This window comes from Pleurodeles waltl, chromosome 5, assembly GCF_031143425.1.
Source record: "Pleurodeles waltl isolate 20211129_DDA chromosome 5, aPleWal1.hap1.20221129, whole genome shotgun sequence".
Classification (NCBI taxonomy): Eukaryota; Metazoa; Chordata; class Amphibia; order Caudata; family Salamandridae; genus Pleurodeles; species Pleurodeles waltl.
The window spans coordinates 1313385492-1313403476 of record NC_090444.1 but is presented as its reverse complement, the minus strand read 5'-3'; the positions used below and the strand labels follow the sequence as shown (position 1 = coordinate 1313403476).

General features: G+C 46.5%; 1 pseudogene; it reads right to left on the bottom strand.

Moving 5' to 3' along the window:
- Window positions 1-9798: 9798 nt before the first annotated feature.
- LOC138297115 (trypsin-like) overlaps window positions 9799-17985 on the bottom strand; it is an 85202-nt pseudogene continuing 77015 nt past the window's right edge.

Sequence of the window (17985 nt, the reverse complement as noted above, 5' to 3'; positions counted from 1 at the left end):
GGCATTACCTCACTTCCACCTGTCTCTCCACACAGGACTGGCGGTTGCCTTTTCAGGGGCGGTGGACAGGCCTATTGATTATTGCTGTGTCACAGGATCAATTGGCACATATTTCACTAATTACACTGTCGCATTACATGTTTGCACATTGTGGAGTGCTGTTGTGGCTCCATTGTTCAGTTTGTGACAGCCTACTCATTCTTGTGTCCCTTAGATACCTACAGCTGCAGATGAATAGGAAATGGAGACATACCCCCGTGTACAGAACCCTGGTGGACTTGGCTATACTGGAGGAGAGGCACATTATACTCACCTATAGAATGGACAGGGCTACAATCACAGGGATGTGTGCCCAGTTGGAGCCTGACCTGATCTCAGCTATCCGTCACCCCGGTGGGATCCCCCCCTCTTGTGCAAGTGCTATCAGTTCCCCATTTCCTGGCAACTGGTTCTTTCCAAGTGACAGTGGGCTTGGCAGCAGAAATGTCACAACCAATGTTCTCAAACATAATAACAAGAGTGTTGTCTGCCCTGATAAAACACTTGTGCAACTACATTGCATTCTCCCAGGTTGAGGATTTGGCCACTGTGAAGGCCAGATTCTATTCAATGGGACATATCCCCAACATAATTGGTGCGATTGACGGAACACATATTGCATTTGTACTCCCCTCGCCAGAATAAACAGGTGTTCAGTAATCGTAAAACTTCCCACTCCATGACTGTGCAGATGGTGTGCTTGGCAGACCAGTACATCTCCCACATCAATGCTAAGTTTCCTGGGTCGGAGCATGATGCCTTTGTCCTGAGGAATAGCAGCATCCCTAATGTGATGGCCAAACTACAGAGGCACAGGGTGTGGCTGATAGGTAAGCCCTGGTTCCCACCCAGTATATGTTGGTGTATGCCTATGGTGTTGGCCATATTGGATAGTGTGTGGCTAAATGTTGTCCCTCAATACTTGCAGGTGACTCTGGTCATCCATATCTGTCATGGCTGCTGACCCCTGTGAGGAATGCCAGGACAAGGGTTTTAGAACGTATAATGAGGCACATGGGCGAATCAGAAAGATCATATAAAGGACCTTTGGCCTCCTTAAGGTCAGGTTCAGGTGCCTCCATCTGACAGGTGGATCCCTGTCATTATTCTAATGAGACTACTGGATTTTGGGCAGCAAGATCGTCCACAGTGTGGGAGACTGAGTCTGACCCACAGTGGATGACACCTGTCGCTCTAAATCCAGGTTTTGCTCCGGCTAACTAGCAGTGCCTCGCCTCTCCCGAAAGGTAGAGACGATTGGGCAGCCGAGCGCATGACATATCATACTTCTCAGAGAAGTCGTAGACACTCAGGTCGCATCCGGTTTTCTCATTCACAATTCGGTCTCATATATATAAATGACAATGAAAGCAGCATAAGTTTTAAAGACTGGTTTAATAAATCAACTGCATTTTAGACAGCAAAGTGTGAGCTGCAATAACCAAAACAACACAACATGACAATATTAAAAGGGTGACGATGAAAGTGAAGCATAAGAATAACGCTATCATATTGCCACTAAAATCGATGGACTATTTTCTATCTGAATCATAATTTGAGCACAGCATGTTAAGCTCTAATCCTGCCTTTCAGGTTCCCCCGGGAGGACATCGACCCTCATACCTGAGCAAAGGCCTGTAGTCTGCGTTAGCATCTGCAGCAAAGCCTTCAGCAATCAGCATACAGTTGTGGTTCCCAGGCTGGAATCTCCCTCTTAACCTGTAATGGGTCTAGGAAGTGTTTTTATAATAACACAGCTAATGTTCTAAGAAAATGTCCCTACATAAGGATGTGTATTTTCTCCGAATGTTGGAGACTAAACTTCTACCACGTTCACCGGCAATGTACCAAACTGTAGCCTTGACTGAAGCACAAAGTGATCAAAAATGCGTTGTTTGAGAACACAGTGCTGGGCTAAGCAAAACAGTTAGACAGAAGAAACTAAAACAAGACCGTAAAACTGGTTATTGTAAAAATAACAATGCGAAGCCGAATAAAATATATCTAGGTCAAAGTGCACAGCGGCCTAGTGTATTAAACTAACGTGCATGGAGCTATAGCTAAAATGGCTACACAACACCTGTGCTACTCACCCAAGAAGACCTGGCAGATAGTAGTGGCATGCTGCATGTTGCACAACCTGACCCACATGCCTCTTCTGCAGGAGGAGGAGACTGGAGATACCCCTGTTGCAGCAGTGGACCCTGAGGACAGTGAGGATGAGCAGGCAGAGTATGAGGATGTGGACAACAGAACATCTGTGGTATGTCACTACTTCCAATGACACACGGGTGAGACAGTGCAACTTTACATTTCTATGACTATTGATGTGTTCTGTGTGGCATTGGCATGGCATGCTGGCATTACCCACTTCTTTGCCCTACTTACTGTTGCTTCTGGATATTCATTTTGCAGATGTTGGTGATATGACACATTCTCCTGATGTGATCACAACAGCCAGCTACAGGTCACTATTTCTATGCTCATTCTAAGTACAGTTCATTTGCAATGGTTGTAGCTGTTTCAATCAATACAAATTTGCAATACGTGAAATACTAGTAGTCGATTTTGGCCATGTCTGCCAGCACCCCTGCTTTGGAAATCAGGGTGTTGTTGATGGCCTGCAAGTCCTCCCTGATCCCCTGATACTGTCCCTCCTGCAGCCGCCTGTTCTCCTGCACGTTGTCTAGGATCTGGCCCATCGTGTCCTGAGAATGTTGGTAGGCTCCCAGGATCTCAGAGTGCCTCCTGGAGAGTCGGTTCCCTGGTCCTGTCCTCCCCCGGTGCACAGCAGTCCTCCCAGTGTCCCTGTTGGCCTGTGCCTCTGTCTCCTGAATAGTGTGCTCACTGCCACTGACCCCAGGTCCCTGATTGTCTTGTGTATGAGGTGTGGCCTGGGGTCCCTGTACAGGTGGGCACACTGCTGATTGACATGTCCTGGGGACAGAGGTGTGGGTACGCTGGGTGGATGCTGTGGTGTTGGATCCTAATGAGAGAGGCTCTGTGGTGGTCTGTGACTGGGCTTGGGTGACCAACTGTCCAGTGGTCCCTGATGGGCCAGGGAGATCGTCCAGATCCTGAAGTCCAGAGCTACAGTCATCACTGTGGTCCTCTTCTGTTGGGGGACTGGATAGTGGTGGCACCTCCTCTCCAGTGACATTGGCTGGGGTACCTGTGGGGATGTAAATTATGTATTATGCTTAAGGTTTCTGACATTTGTACTTCTGTAGCTTCCCCTCTATGGATGTTGTTCCCCTGCCAGTGTTTGCTCGTGTATGTTGGTGTATAGTGGTTATGTTAGTTTCCCTATGCTGTGCATGCTTTGGTGATGAGTGTCCATGTAGGGCTGTGAGAGGTGTCCAGACAGTGGTACAGCATGCAGGGATTGGCATTGCGATTATTGTGATGTGATGGTGGAGTTTGGGGGATGGAGTCGAGTGATGGGGGTGAGAGTGTGGGTGTGTGATGGCATGCATGTATGGGGGATGATCATTGTTAAAAGTTGACTTACCAGTGTCCAATTCTCTTCCAACACAGGCCAGGCCCTCAGGATGCAGTATTGCCAATACCTGCTCCTCCCATGCTGTGAGTTGTGGGGGAGGAGGTGGTGGGTCCACCGCCAGTCCTCTGGATAGCGAGCTGGTGTCTTGCTGCTATGGAATGTACCTTCCCCCGTAGGTCGTTCCACCTCTTCCTGATGTCGTCCCTTGTTCTTGGGTGCTGTCCCACGGCGTTGACCCTGTCCACTATTCTCCGCCATAGCTTCATCTTCCTTGCTATTGATATCTGCTGCACCTGTGCGCCAAATAGCTGTGGCTCTATCCTGACGATTTCCTCCACCATGACCCTTAACTCCTCCTCCCCCATGAAATGGGGGTGCCTTTGTGGCGCCATGGGTGTTATGTGATGTGTGTTTGTGAGGGTATGTTGGGTAATGTATTGGGGTGTGTAATGTGGAGTGCTTGAGGGATGTATGGGTGTGAGTGGTGTGTGTGTCTAGTTGTGGCAGTGGTCCTGGTGTCTGTCTGGTGGCAATGATTTATATTCGTATGGGGTGGTGGGTAATGTGGGTGTGTGTTTTATAGAGGTGTGGATGTGGTGTGTGTATGGGTGTCAGGTGTCTGTTGTTTGAATTGGCCAATGTAGTGTTTTTTGTATGTGGGTGTCCATTGTGAACGCGGCGGTATGTACTTCCAATGGTTTACCGCAGTTGAATGTCTGCCGTGGTGATTTGTGGGTCATAATGTGATGGGTGTTGTTCTGTTGGCGTAACGGTGTGTGGGTTTTTCAACCACCAATTTAGCACTGACCTTTCGTCTGGCAGATTTGTGTATGTGGCTGTATTCTGTCAGATTGGTGTGTGTGTGTCATAATATGGTGGATGGATATTCGCCAGCGTGGCGGTAAGTTGGCGGCCGTCAGCATGGCGGTAAGGGGCATTTACTGCCAATGTCATAATGAGGGCCATAATCTCAGAAATTGAGAAAATCTAAAAGCTCCTGATAGATGTACTAATTCACGTCCCTCCTGTTCCTTTCATGATGCACTGGATAGATGTAGAGAGAGAGTGGGGCGGTCAGAGCAACGTCCTGACTACGTAAAACAGAAGGCAGAGTCACAGCAGTCTCACAAGCAAAGAGACCTCATTCCAAGGTAACAAGGATTGGGGGGCTCTTCTCATAGACATGGTACTGGCAGATTAGGTTTATCACACCTAGCTCTCTTTAGATTAGAGATACGCTTCTCCATGCTAGGGCATTAGGGCCTATTTTACATTTCATGTTATTGCAAGATGGTGGGGGTCTTTGTATTCACAACTCCCATTTTTACAATTCTGATTCTTGCATTGTTCATTATCCTAATCATTGCAGCTCATGCATTGTATAGTAGATTGCAGTCTTGTTAATAAAACCTATTGAAAACTTTACTGCATCTCCTTTATTGCCTGTGTGTGACTGAGACTTGCTGCTCATGTGAGAAAAGGGTAATCTCCTTTTAACAACAACTCCCCTGTGGTTTCGCATTCTTGAGTCCATGCGTAAAGGCTGCCAGAAATGACCTTTTACTGTTTGGGGTTTTGGTGAGGTACTGCTTGTGAGCCGGGAGGGTTGGACCGACAGTTGCAACATACTGTAGGATTAGCCTAGTCGCCTACAAACAAAAGTGCTGTCATCCCTAAACCAGCAGTCTTGCCTAGAGCAATAGTCCAACTATGACAGTGGTATCCCATAGGTTAGTATGGGTGATGTGTGGCAACAAAGTATATATCCACAATGATTATTACTGTGGAAGGATGTAAAATTAAAAAAAGAAGAATGAACAACCCAATAGCAACTTCCCTCCAACCCCCTGCTCACACTAGGCAAAAACAAGCCCAGCGAACCCCTTGTAAAAAGCCCTGCAAACAAATAAAGATATAAAGTCATCATAGTACTGTACATGACTGGGGAGTGGCAACGCTGTGGTGGGCGGGCCCAGTCTGTCGAAGAGTCTGTTGGAGTGGAAGAGGAATGGGCCATTGTTTGTCATTAGTAAGGCATGATCTGTGGGATGTCAGTGTGGTCAGCAATGGGGTCATGTAGCTAGAGGTACAGAGTTTAGCATAGTGGGGCCGCAAGGAGCAGCAGAAAAGTGGCAGAAGTTCAGTAAGGGGGGGAACAAGTCAATGCTCGCAGTAGAGTGTATATCAAGGGGAAGCGCTCGGAGTGGTGTGCCGAGGAGGAGAAAAGTCTTTGGCGTGTTGCTTGCAAAACGTCAAGACTTCGCATGGGGTGTCAAAGAAACAGGCTTTGCCATTGACATCCACCATTTTGCGGTGTGCCTCCTGTACAGCGATTGTGATGTCTAGATAGAGGGAAATTGTGGATGCTTGCTACTGCAGAGGGCTAAGTTCCAGAGCAAGTCTTAAGGCAATATCCCAGACTGGCAAGTATTGGTCGTGGCAGTCACCAGGGGATGGGCCTGGTCCAAGCGATCAATGGGCTTTCTCCACAAAGAAGGTGGAAGTGAAGTTCTGGCGGCTGAACAGATCAGTTAGTAAACATTCAACAAACAGATCCAGACGCCCAGTATTGGTGGACTCCGCCACCCCCAGCATTCGTATATTGTTGCGGCATCCCTGTGCTTTAAGTTCCTCATTCTAGATAGCTACTGATTTGAGGAGATGCTCCAACTTCTCAAGACGTCTTGTAGTGGCACTGTCTTCCAGGGTTGGAAATGCACTCCTCCGCACTGTCCAGTCGCGTATTTTGACGGTCCAGCCGTTCCTCCATGTGGTCAAGGCGGACGGAGCTGGTTTCAAATAAGCCATCTGTTGCTCAAAAACCAGCCATGAGTTCCGCAATAATGGCATCAGTGCCAGACAGGTGTCCGACGTCTGGTCCCCTAGTCGCACCCAACTCCATTGTTGCCACGGTCTCCTGTGCGTTCATGAGTTTTGGTTTTTCAAACGGCAGTTTTTGTGTTGGGGTTGCCACACACCATGGTTAGAAGGGAGAAGGGGAAACCCAACTGGGAAATGTCTTGAGTTGATTTGGAGTGAGCAGGCCCAGTTGGACTTCATGTTGTCACTTAGGGGTAGGTGGTGGGACGTTTGGACTGCCAGCGGAGTCCGGAGGTCGGACGACCCAGGAGTGATTCAGTATGGGTGTAAATGCAAGGCCTGGTAGTGGGATCCTGCTTAATCAGTCTGTGAGTGATTGCCGCTGCAGGTGCGTGAGGAGGTGGAAGATGCGAACTGGTCCCCTGACGGTATTTGATGTGGGATGGTAGCAAGGTGCATAGTCAATGGTAGGCCGCGTGATACAGTGGTCAGCAGGGTGGCCAGAGTAGGATAATGTGCCTTCAGGATGAAGGGCCTACTGGGTGATGGCAGTGCAGGCTGCTTGGTCACAGCAATTTTAGGCACAATAGCAGTGGAGGTCCCACTCCGCGGCCCCAGCACGGTGAGATGTTGCAATGTGTAATTAAGAAAGACCCTTCTGTGCATGGAGAGGGTCGCAGGGATGAGGCAGTGCCAGCGGGTGAGGCACAGCAGGTGCACGATTGGCTGAGCCCCCCGTCGGGAGCGCATTACCAAAGTCTTTGATGTTGCAAGTATGTAGTGTGGAAGGGCACTGGGCATGCCTTAGGCTGTGCTCTTAGTCCTTGGGGAATGTTGCGAAGCTGTTGGCGTGGGCCACACAACTGTGAGGCCTCTGCACGCACCTCCAGCCTCTCTCATTCACCACATGGTGGGCAGCACTTGAGTCTTCAGTGATGATGAAGCCAACTGGGCAGCCTGGCGAGACCAGATGGTCTCGAGCCTCAGGCTCACCCACAGCCCTTGTCGCCGTGGGGCCTCCAAGGTGAGGCCGGGTTACCCGCCACTTATTTCAGGGCGGAGCCACCAGAGTACATGTGTACCCCCAAACTCCAATCATCAATGGTTGGGAAAAGGTATGGGGTGCCCCGGATCATTAAGGATGGAACTGCAGGCCCATTCTGGTGCTTACAGAGCGAGGTACGTCAGAGCTTCTATGTCATCTGTTCATCGCCTGGCTAGGCCACACTTCCAGCCCTCACATCTCTTAGTGATGTTCTAAGAATCATAGACCACTCCATCTAGTAACTTGTTGTGTGGTCATTTCTTGTGATCTCATCGTCATGTTAAAGGTCTTGTGATGCCATTTAATGTGATATAATTGTTACACAAATTAGCTTGTTTGAAACCTTAAAAATCCTACTTCTTTTATTCAATAGATTAGAATGTTGTTGAATACACCATGGCCTCATAGTGGTGATCCATGGTGAGCTAAATGTGAATCAGGATAGTCCAAGGTCAGATCAAGAACAGGAGGTATTTTAAAAGGTATTAATGAGACTGTGCAGATTTTCTATATGTAATTGCTTATCATTTGTCTTCTTTCTTTTATGATTTTTGACATTTTAATGTATAATTCAATCTGTGTGAATTAGCTAAAAATCGATCAGAAGTTCATAGTTGTTTGAAATAGGGGCCCCAAAATGTGTTTGACCCAGGACCCCCAAAATCCATAAGATATCCTTGCTAGTCACTGGGGGAATATTCCATTTCTAATGTCACTAATGTTCTGCTCTTAAATATTGTGAACCCTACCTTTTTGACAGCAATGTGGGTTGCATTGACTTGTTTAAAATTAAAAATCAGGTTTTCCTACATGTCAAAAGGGTGATTTTGGCAGGTATGTGCAGCACGGTTCAAGCCTGCTGCTGTCAGGCTACGTGGTAGGCCTAAAACAATAGAAGCTGCGGTCCACTGGGCGGCTTCCCAGGTGTGCGGTGTGCCTGTTCTACAGAGAAAAAGTTTGGGACTTTGTCTGCCAGCATTGTTGTTGTCAACCAGTTCTCCAGAAATAACTCTACACTAGGGCTCTCAGCCCATTCAGGAAATCCAGGAACTCGGATATTATTTTGGCGGAAGCATCCCTCAGAATCTTGTTCCCTGTGGTGCAGCATGAGTATATCCTTTTCCATTTCCCGAACTTGTTTCTGCATTCCTTGTTCCAAGAGTTTCAAGACAGCCACTGTTGATTCTGTCTCGTCCACCGTGCCCAACAGTTTGCAATGATTGGCCCTCAGTAGACCAGCATCCAGAGAAACTGCATCTATGCGGGCTTCCAGTGATTTTTTGATGTCTGAGATAGATTGGAGGATTTTGGCAAATGGAGCAGAGTGATTGTACAGGGTGGTGCCCAATTGGTGTAGAGTGTCGAAAGTGGGATCCTTGAGTGTGCGAGACAGAGTTGCCTGATCCCTGTCAGAGTGCATGGTCAGTTTATTTATCTTGGTCTTCACCATGGTGGCGGTATTAGTAGTAGCCAGCCAGGACAGTCTCAATCTAGGGGCCTCCCGAGGTGGGTCATGAGGGGTAACCAGCAATGCAGGCAAGGAGCACCATAACTTCTAATTTGGGTTGCAGACCAGTAGAGCAAGCTGCCTTCCAAAAAGCAGGATGTCCGATTATAGCCCTAGGCTCCATGTGAGCCATTAAAGAGGTAGGGAAATACTACAGTGTGCAGAGGAGGCACCAGGTGTGGTTGTGGATCCTGCTAACAGCAAAGTGAGATGGGGCAGATTCTCAAATGCCCGTTGTACCATTCTCGGGCTCAGGGCTCTGAGGCCAGGAAGCTGGGCAGCACACCAGGAGCACAGGCAGTGGGACCGGCAAGCGCTTAAGGCTTCACTCCAGCTTACCCGTTGGGAAAAGGCCTCAGTAATAATCCCCATACCTCAGTTGAGCAATCTAGATTATAGCAGCTCTCTCATTCAGGCCACAGGCCTGCATCCTGCGGACTTCATGCTCCAATCCGGGTGCCTGCTAGTACCGAGAGGCAGGTGGAGGCAAAACACGACCAGTGTGCTCACACCGCAGGCAAGCAATCTGCTACCATAATCTCAAGGAGCTCCCGCTGGGTCAGCAGGCCAGATCCAAGCTCTGCCCTGCGCGGCGCCTCTTACAGTGATCTAGGCCCCCACATCATGCGGCTGGGTCTTTCGATCCCCGGGAGCGATTGTTGCCTCCAAAAGCCGTCAGCGCAGTTGATCACCGCTGCAGATGATCCCAAGGCATATTCCAATGTCAGGGTGCTCCAGACGCTGCAGGATAGTGGTAGATGATTGTTGGACCAGTCTCAGAGCTCACGCTCATGCGACCGCTCGGGCTGCCATCTTGGCCCGCCCCTCTCACACCACATTGATAACAACGTGTAGCTATCATTATCTTGTTGTCATGTGTACAGGCTAGTAGGACATTCCTGATATGTATTTGTCCCGATCTTGAACGTTGCTGTAAAGAAGGATGGATGACTCATAAGTTGAAGTAATGCACCCTACCACACATCTCTTCAGTGAACTGTTTGCTTTGAGCAAAAGATGCCATCGATAAACTACCTCAGCACCTGTGTTCCGCATTTGGTGTACGTTTTACTTTTCCTCCTCACTCTCTGTCATGGAAAAACTCAAGAATTTTTGATAATAAAGAATAGAAAGTGACACAATTGCAGTTCACTTAGGCATAGAAGAGGGCCAATTCCTGAAATGAGCGGACCTATTTGCCCCATGTTGTATTTTTTGTGAGCCGAAGCAAAATCCGAATGATAATTGGACAGACCAATGGATGAAGAGGGCTGACTGGAAACCCTTGGAGATATATAAGAATGTATTATAAAGATGTTTTTTAGGAAAACTAAAATGTCTAGCCTAACGCCAGCCCTAGAGTAGTTCGACGTCCAAGGTTGATTAGTAGCATGGCTGCTCCCATCAGCTACAATTAGCCAGTAACCAAGTTGTCATCTCATCTGTGTGAGCATGACTGACCTTATTTGGTCTTTTATAGTTTAATTTATAAGGAGACATGTTAGAGGTTTGACTGACCTTTTGACTGTGCTTGGAGTGATTCCACTAAGAGCTTCACTTTTAAATTTCAGTCCTTTTAACATAATCAATAAACAAACATTTCATCTGGAGACAATAAGTTTTACATACCATGACCCATTTGGCCACCTATAACCACACCTTTAAGTAAAATTAGAAAGTTTATTTCCCTGTATTAACAATGCTAATGTCCCGTAAGTTAACCTCAAAACCAAATGCTAAACATACATGAATAACACCGGCTGACCAAATCTTCTTAAGAATCTCAGTTTAACTAAAGCATTAACAACTAACCATTCAAGAGTCACAGTACACATTATTAGCATGAACAACTGCGCAATAGGAATGACATAGATCTAGGTTCAACAAGTGAAAAACATCAATTATTGGCTTACTGCAATTTGTTAACATTTCCAGGGCTCCCTAACTGACCTTCAAATTAGAATAGTTTGTTTGGACTTCATGCAAACCAAATTTTAGTCAAAAGATAATTTGGAAAAACATCTAAACTATGGCTCTATCAAAATCACGGTTGGTACCCAGAAACAAAGAACAAAATCTACAACAAGGACAATAGCATTTTGTTATACCGTTCCTCAATATGGATCAGCAAGCTGTGATCTCTCTTCGTCAGTTGGATATCTGTTTCGTCAGCTTCAGCAATGAGCAGTGAAAGGGAATGGTTCAGACACGGGGACTCTAAACTATCTGAGCCATTTAAGGGACGATATCTAAGGGATCAGCATTCAGCATTAGAAACTTAGACAATAAAGCAAAAGTTGGAAATAAAATAATTAGGAACTTATTCAGCTCCTCAAACAGAACCACTATGGGGAAAGTCAAAATAGGAAGAAGAACTTCTCTCCTCTTTGCTGTCAAGCCAAGTTAGAATTTTCCAAAGAACTTCCCACCCTATCATTGGTCAGAAAATGGTACGTTTACAATTAATCCAATAGAAATAAAAACCCAAATCTAAGATATAACTAAACTGTCTTTCACATGTCGATGATTGGCTGCTCTTCTCCTGTTCCCATCGTCAGACTCATCAGGTAACCTTCTTGTTGCAATCCGTACTCCAGTCAGTGCATCCATTGTTGGTTCCTGGGAACATCGCTGTCTCATGCATCAAATGTTACAAAGTTGCAATTTCTAATACAAGACATTCTAGCAGACAGTTCTCATGAGAAAGTTAAAGACATCTGCAAATTGTTTGTTCAGCACAGTGCGAACAATGAAAGCATCAAATCCCTGGTCATACATTTCCCACTATTTTATTAGTCAATGTAGCTTAGTATGAGGCTGTGCAGATAAGGCCCAAACACCGCTAACTGAAGGCCTATAGTAAAATAAGCAAATACACAGCATTTAATCATTATTATGAGATACTACTACAATTTCCTTTATGCGTGCGCCTCAACTAATAATAATATGTATTTATTAAAAGCATTACGTATTGATGGTGGTCACTCAAGTGGGCACATTTTCCAAATCGCACATTATTTTCTATGTTAGCTTTTGTTATACAAATTCTTAACCCATAACAAATAAAAATCATTAGTGATTAATACAGCTTTCACAATCCCTCCTCTGATGACTAAATATGTCATCACACTTTACATCATTCCATACAAATGTTTGTTCACCTAAAATTTGCTTTCTCTGTAACTTTTATTTCTTTCCCTTTTCAAATTTTCTCTAAAGTACTTTTCCATTTTAATTTCTTCCCTCCTCTGATAATTTTTCAATTTCTTCATTTTAAACACATGACATAATTTATAAATTCACCATGCTCCACTTATACAAGTCACAATAATCAATATTATTTGTAATATTTTCAGAATTATCCCTTTCACTAGGTTTTCCAGACAATTTCCCACAGAAGCAAAACCTTTCCCAACATTTTCCCTAACGCCTGGTTTCTTCAACTCTTTCTGATCAGCGCTATCATTAGTCAAATTGTTAATAAGGCTTCTAATTTCTATACTATTGTTAAGTATATATGTGCAACAATGTTGCAAGTTCAGCATTTTACAAACTCCACCCTCCTTTGCTAAATGGATGTCTAATGCAAGTCGGTTCTGAAGAGTTATAGATCATACTGCAGCCATTTCTGTATCCATTAGGATCATGGCTCCTGAAAACGTTTTCAGCATGTTATCCACAATAGTAGACAATTTTTGAATTTTCAAAGAATTCAGAATAACTACCACTGAAGGAATTATTGCTCCAAATATGATCCAACTATGCCAGAATATGATTATCGCTTTGGTCTAACATGATGTTTTTCAGTCAATTTAGGTACTTTATTCAGGGTCTCAAGTTATTAAATCATTGTGAAAACTATCTTCAAGTAACATGCCATACCATTCTCTTGGAAGATGGTAATACGTATCTGGTCCACAGAGGTAAAAAACTCCTGGTATTGCTGGACCTTGTCCATTTAATATGAACGTCCATTTGCTCTGAAAAAAAAACACATGTCTACATTCACTCGTTCCCACAATGTGTCAGTTCTAGATCTAAACCTAAATACACAAAGCTACCCTACATGCTGTGCATCTAAAGCTAATTTTCCTTGTGTCTTTATGTTGCTAAATGTATGATCATTTCTAATTGTGCCTTTCTCTAAGTCTTTCTCTTACTTCTCCTTTAATACTTTCCTCCTGTCATCTGACTGATCTAAGAAGTTCTTTTCTATAGGTGTAAGCAAGCATGTGTTGTTGTTTTTGTGAGCATAAGCTGTGCCAAAGGTTAACGTACGTTCAAAGAATCCTCTCACTAATTCTATGGCATTCTCCTTAGCTACTTTACTCAGGTACTTAATTATACGAACAAACAAAAACACTACATCATGGTTTGAATAGAAATACTGAATGTATTCCTGGTTATAGAATCTTGTTAATAAAAGACTACAACTTATTCCATAGGTAAGGGGCAAACTGTGGTAAGTAATTCCTTTGTCCACTGATGAAGGTATCTGTGTACAGACATGACACTCTCTCGCATTCATCGTCTCAACATACTCACGCAATAAGCAATAGAAAACATTAAAAGAAAGTTCTCCTTGGGAGTTGTCTGTGTGTAAATACTTTTCATCCATTCTAACCCTGTCTAATTCTGTGAGTGTAATAGTTGTCTCTGAAACAGAGGTATGGTTGGCTACAATCTTGTCAACAAGAGTCATACAATTAATACCAAACACAATATCATGCACACAATCGCTAAACCAATACCTATATATTTACAGCATCTATTCTTCCTAACCTGTTGGTTGTGGTTACTCATGATCTGTAAAGAATCAGAAAGTAGAAGAGAAAAATTATAACTAAGCAGCAAAAACAAAACAAAATCTTCAATCTTGTTTAGCAATTATTTAGAGCTTTCAGTCTTTTTTCCAGGGCTCTGTCAAAGATAGGTAGCTTGTCAAAATCAGCAATTGGTCAACATCAGTTCAGCAGCTTGTCAAATCAGGTTATTTCAAAAGTCTCTTCAGGTTATTTACAATTGTCTACTTTGCACTTTTCTCAGTTTCACAATTTTACAAAGCTCAGTTTTTTTTATCTCTCTTGCGTGCCAAAGTATTGACCTGGAATTTCTCGATCAAAACAAAAAGACAAAACTTCACTCTGCCATTCACTTGTCGTTGCATATGCCCATTCTGGACCTGCTTGCAACTCTCTTTCTTTTCAATCTTCGATCTCTATTTAACTCTCCATCGCTCAAATCCTCTCTTCTTGTTGTGTCTATTTCTTCTTCAGTGGTTGCCACTGTAATTGCTTCCTTCCTTTTGACTTTTCAATTCAGCCACTTATCTCCTATCGTGGACCTTTTGTCGATGCTCTTTTCAGTGTTGGACTTGTAACTTTTCTTTGTTCTGCAGGATTTTCTCTTGATGCGCCTGCAACTGGTTCAGGAGGAGTCAGATCATTCTGGCTTTGATCCGCCTCAACTCCTTCTCCCTCCGGGTCTGTAGTTTGCTCTGTTTGTCTTTCAAGACCCTCTGCTTCTGGGAGAGCCCTCCTTTGACTAGACTCTCCTGCTACCTCAATTGAGGTTGTTTCACTGTCACTCTCCTGTATATCTTCCACTTCATCTCTCACAGGAGTGTTTGCAGTATTTGCGGTCTGCTCAGATTCAGTCTCTGATTTCCCCGTTTCCTTCTCTGATTCTGAGGTTTGTCCGGAAGTTGTTGGTACTCTCAACAACTCCTCTTCATTGTCCAAAGGACAGGATACTTTCCGAGTATGGCTGGCATGAATCCAGTTCAGAACTCCAGCTCACTTCACAGCTGTAGTAGTAACCAGTACTACTTGGTACAGCCCTTTTCACCCGGGTTCCAAGCAAGTCTTCCTCACGTGTTTCCTGATCACAGCCCAATCTCCTGCTCTCAGGTTGTGGCTTTGATCTTGAGACGGTTGCAGTGTGGTGGCTTCCACCTGATGAGAGAAAGAGCATACCACATCAGCCAGACTTTTGCAGTAATCCGATACCATATCATCTGTTATGTTTACAAGCGCATTTGCAGGAAACGCTGGCAATCTCATTGCTCTGCCCATGAGGATTTCATGGGGCGACAGTCCAGTTTTCCTGTCGGGTGTGTTTCTTATACTCATCAAAACTAATGGTAGTGTGCCTAGCCATTTCAGATTTGTGGACGCACACATTTTGGCAATTCTTGACTTCAAGGTACCATTCATTTGCTCAGCAGGTCCTGAGGCTTCAGTGGGGTAGCTACAATGCAATTTCTGCTCAATGTTTAAGGCTGAACATAGTAATTTAATTACTTAATTGTTGAAGGGACTTCCTCTATCTGATTCTAAAGAGACTGGAAAACCAAAACGAGGTATCAGTTCTCTAAGCAATAACTTTGCTACTGTAAGGCTGTCATTTCTTCATGTGGGGTAAGCTTCAATCAATCAATCAATCAATCACTGCATTTGTAAAGCGCGCTACATACCCGCAAGGGTCTCAAGGCGCTGGGGAGGTGGGGTGCTACTGGTCGAAGAGCCAGGTCTTGAGGAGTCTTCTGAAGGCCAGCAGGTCCTGGGTCTGTCGTAGGATGGTGGGGAGAGTGTTCCAGGTCTTGGCGGCGAGGTAGGAGAAGGATCTGCCGCCGCCGGTGGTTTTTCGGATGCGGGGGACTGTGGCGAGGGCGAGGTTGGCTGAGCGGAGGCTTCGGGTGGGGGTGTCGAAGCTGAGTTGGTTGTTGAGGTAGGTGGGTCCGGTGTTGTGCAGTGCTTTGTGTGCGTGGATCAGGAGCTTGAAGGTGATCCTTTTGTTGATGGGGAGCCAGTGCAGGCCTCTCAGGTAGAGTGTGATGTGGCTGCGGCGGGGGACATCGAGGATGAGTCGGACCGAGGCGTTCTGGATGCGTTGGAGTCGTCTCAGGAGCTTGTTTGTAGTTCCTGAGTAGAGGGCGTTTCCGTAGTCGAGTCTGTTGGTGATGAGGGCCTGGGTAACGTTTTTTCTTGTGTCGAGGGGGATCTATTTGAAGATCCTGCGGAGCATACGGAGGGTGTTGAAGCAGGACGCGGAGACGGCGTTGACTTGCCTGGTCATGAAGAGAGTGGAGTCGAGGATGACCCCCAGGTTCCGTGCGTGGTCCGTGGGTTCCGGGGCTGTGCCTAGTGACGTGGGCCGCCAAGAGCCGTCCCAGGCTGATGGGGTGGGTCCGAGAATGAGGACCTCCGTCTTGTCTGAGTTCAGCTTCAGTCTGCTGTCCTTCATCCAGTCGGCTACGGCCTTCATTCCTCGGTGGAGGTTAGCTTTGGCGGTGTGGGGATCTTCGGTGAGGGATATGATCAGCTGGGTGTCGTCGGCGTAGGAGATGATGTTGAGGTTGTGTTGTCGTGCGACGTGGGCGAGGGGGGCCATGTAGATATTGAACAGTGTCAGGCTGAGGGAGGATCCCTGTGGGACGCCGCAGATGATCTCAGTGGTTTTGGAGCGGAAGGGTGGGAGGCGGACGCTCTGGGTTCTGCCGGAGAGGAAGGATGTGGTCCAGGCCAGGGCCTTCTCTTGGATACCGGCATCATGGAGGCGTGCTGATAGGGTGCGGTGGCAGACCGTGTCAAAGGCTGCTGATAGGTCCAGGAGGATGAGGGCGGCTGTTTCTCCTTTGTCCATCAGGGTCCGGATGTCGTCAGTGGCGGCGATGAGGGCGGTCTCGGTGCTGTGGTTACTGCGAAAACCAGATTGGGACGGGTCCAGGATGTTGTTGACTTCGAGGTAGCGGGTCAGCTGTTTGTTGACAATCTTCTCGGTCACTTTTGCCAGGAAAGGGAGCAGGGAGATGGGACGGAAGTTCTTGAGGTCCTTGGGGTCCGCCTTGGGCTTCTTCAGAAGGGCGTTGATCTCGGCATGCTTCCAGCTTTCTAGGAAGGTTGCTGTCTCAAAGGAACAGTTGATTGTTTTCCGGAGGTGGGGCGCGATGGCTGCGCTGGCTTTGTTGAAGACGTGGTGAGGGCAGGGGTCCAATGTGGATCCGGAGTGGATGGAGTTCATGGTTTTGATGGTGTCTTCATCGCTGACGCTGGACCAGACGGTCAGGCGACTGGTGCAAGTGGTAGTCGCAGGGGTGGTGGACTCGGTGGTGGGTGCGGGGGGGTCAGGGTTGAGGCTGTCGTGGATGTCGGTGATCTTGCGGTGGAAGAAGGTGGCCAGGGAGTCGCACAGGTCTTGAGATGGCGGGATGTCGTTGGTGATGGAGCTGGGGTTGGAGAGTTCTTTCACGATGCTGAAGAGCTCTTTGGTGTTGTGTGCGTTGTTGTCTAGGCGGTCCATGAAGGCGGTCTTCTTGGCGGTCCTGATGAGTTGGTGATGTCTGCGGGTGGCGCTCTTGAGGGCTGTGTGGTTGTCTGGTGTTCGGTCGTGGAGCCATTTCTTCTCCAGCTCCCGACAGGTGTGCTTGGAGATCCGGAGGTCCTCGGTGAACCAGGCGGCTTTCTTGTTGGTGTGGTTGGTTGTAAAGGTCTTGTGAGGGGCGAGGGTGTTGGCGCAGTCGTTGATCCACTGTGTGAGGTTGGTTGCGGCAGTGTCTGGGTCGGTGGGGTCGGTGGGTGGTCTCAGGGCGAGGGCGGTAGTCAGTTGGTCCTCGGTGACCTTGCCCCAGCAGCGTCGCGCGTGGTAGCTGTTGGGTGCGGTGGTATGTGGTGGGTTTTCTGAAGGTGAAGTGGACGCATCTGTGGTCGGTCCAGTGTGGTTCGGTGGTGTGGTTGAAGGAGACGTGGGGGCTTGCGGAGAAGATGGGGTCGAGCGTGCTCATAATTACCACAGTCCCTTTTCCCAAGTCCATCTTCTGACAGATGATGCAATTATGGCAAATTACTTTGGCAACCTGTCTAAACTTAGGATTCATCCAAAACTGTTTAAATGTTCGAATCATGGCATCCCTTCCAATATGTGCTTGACCATGATAATATCTAGCCACTTGAGTCAACAAATTATTTGGTAAAAACCACAAGTCCTTCCCCGGCCGGACACCCAGACATCGTCCTCACGCTGAGCACATTTCAATTTTAGCCAAGTTTTCTTTTCATCCTTGTCAACATTATC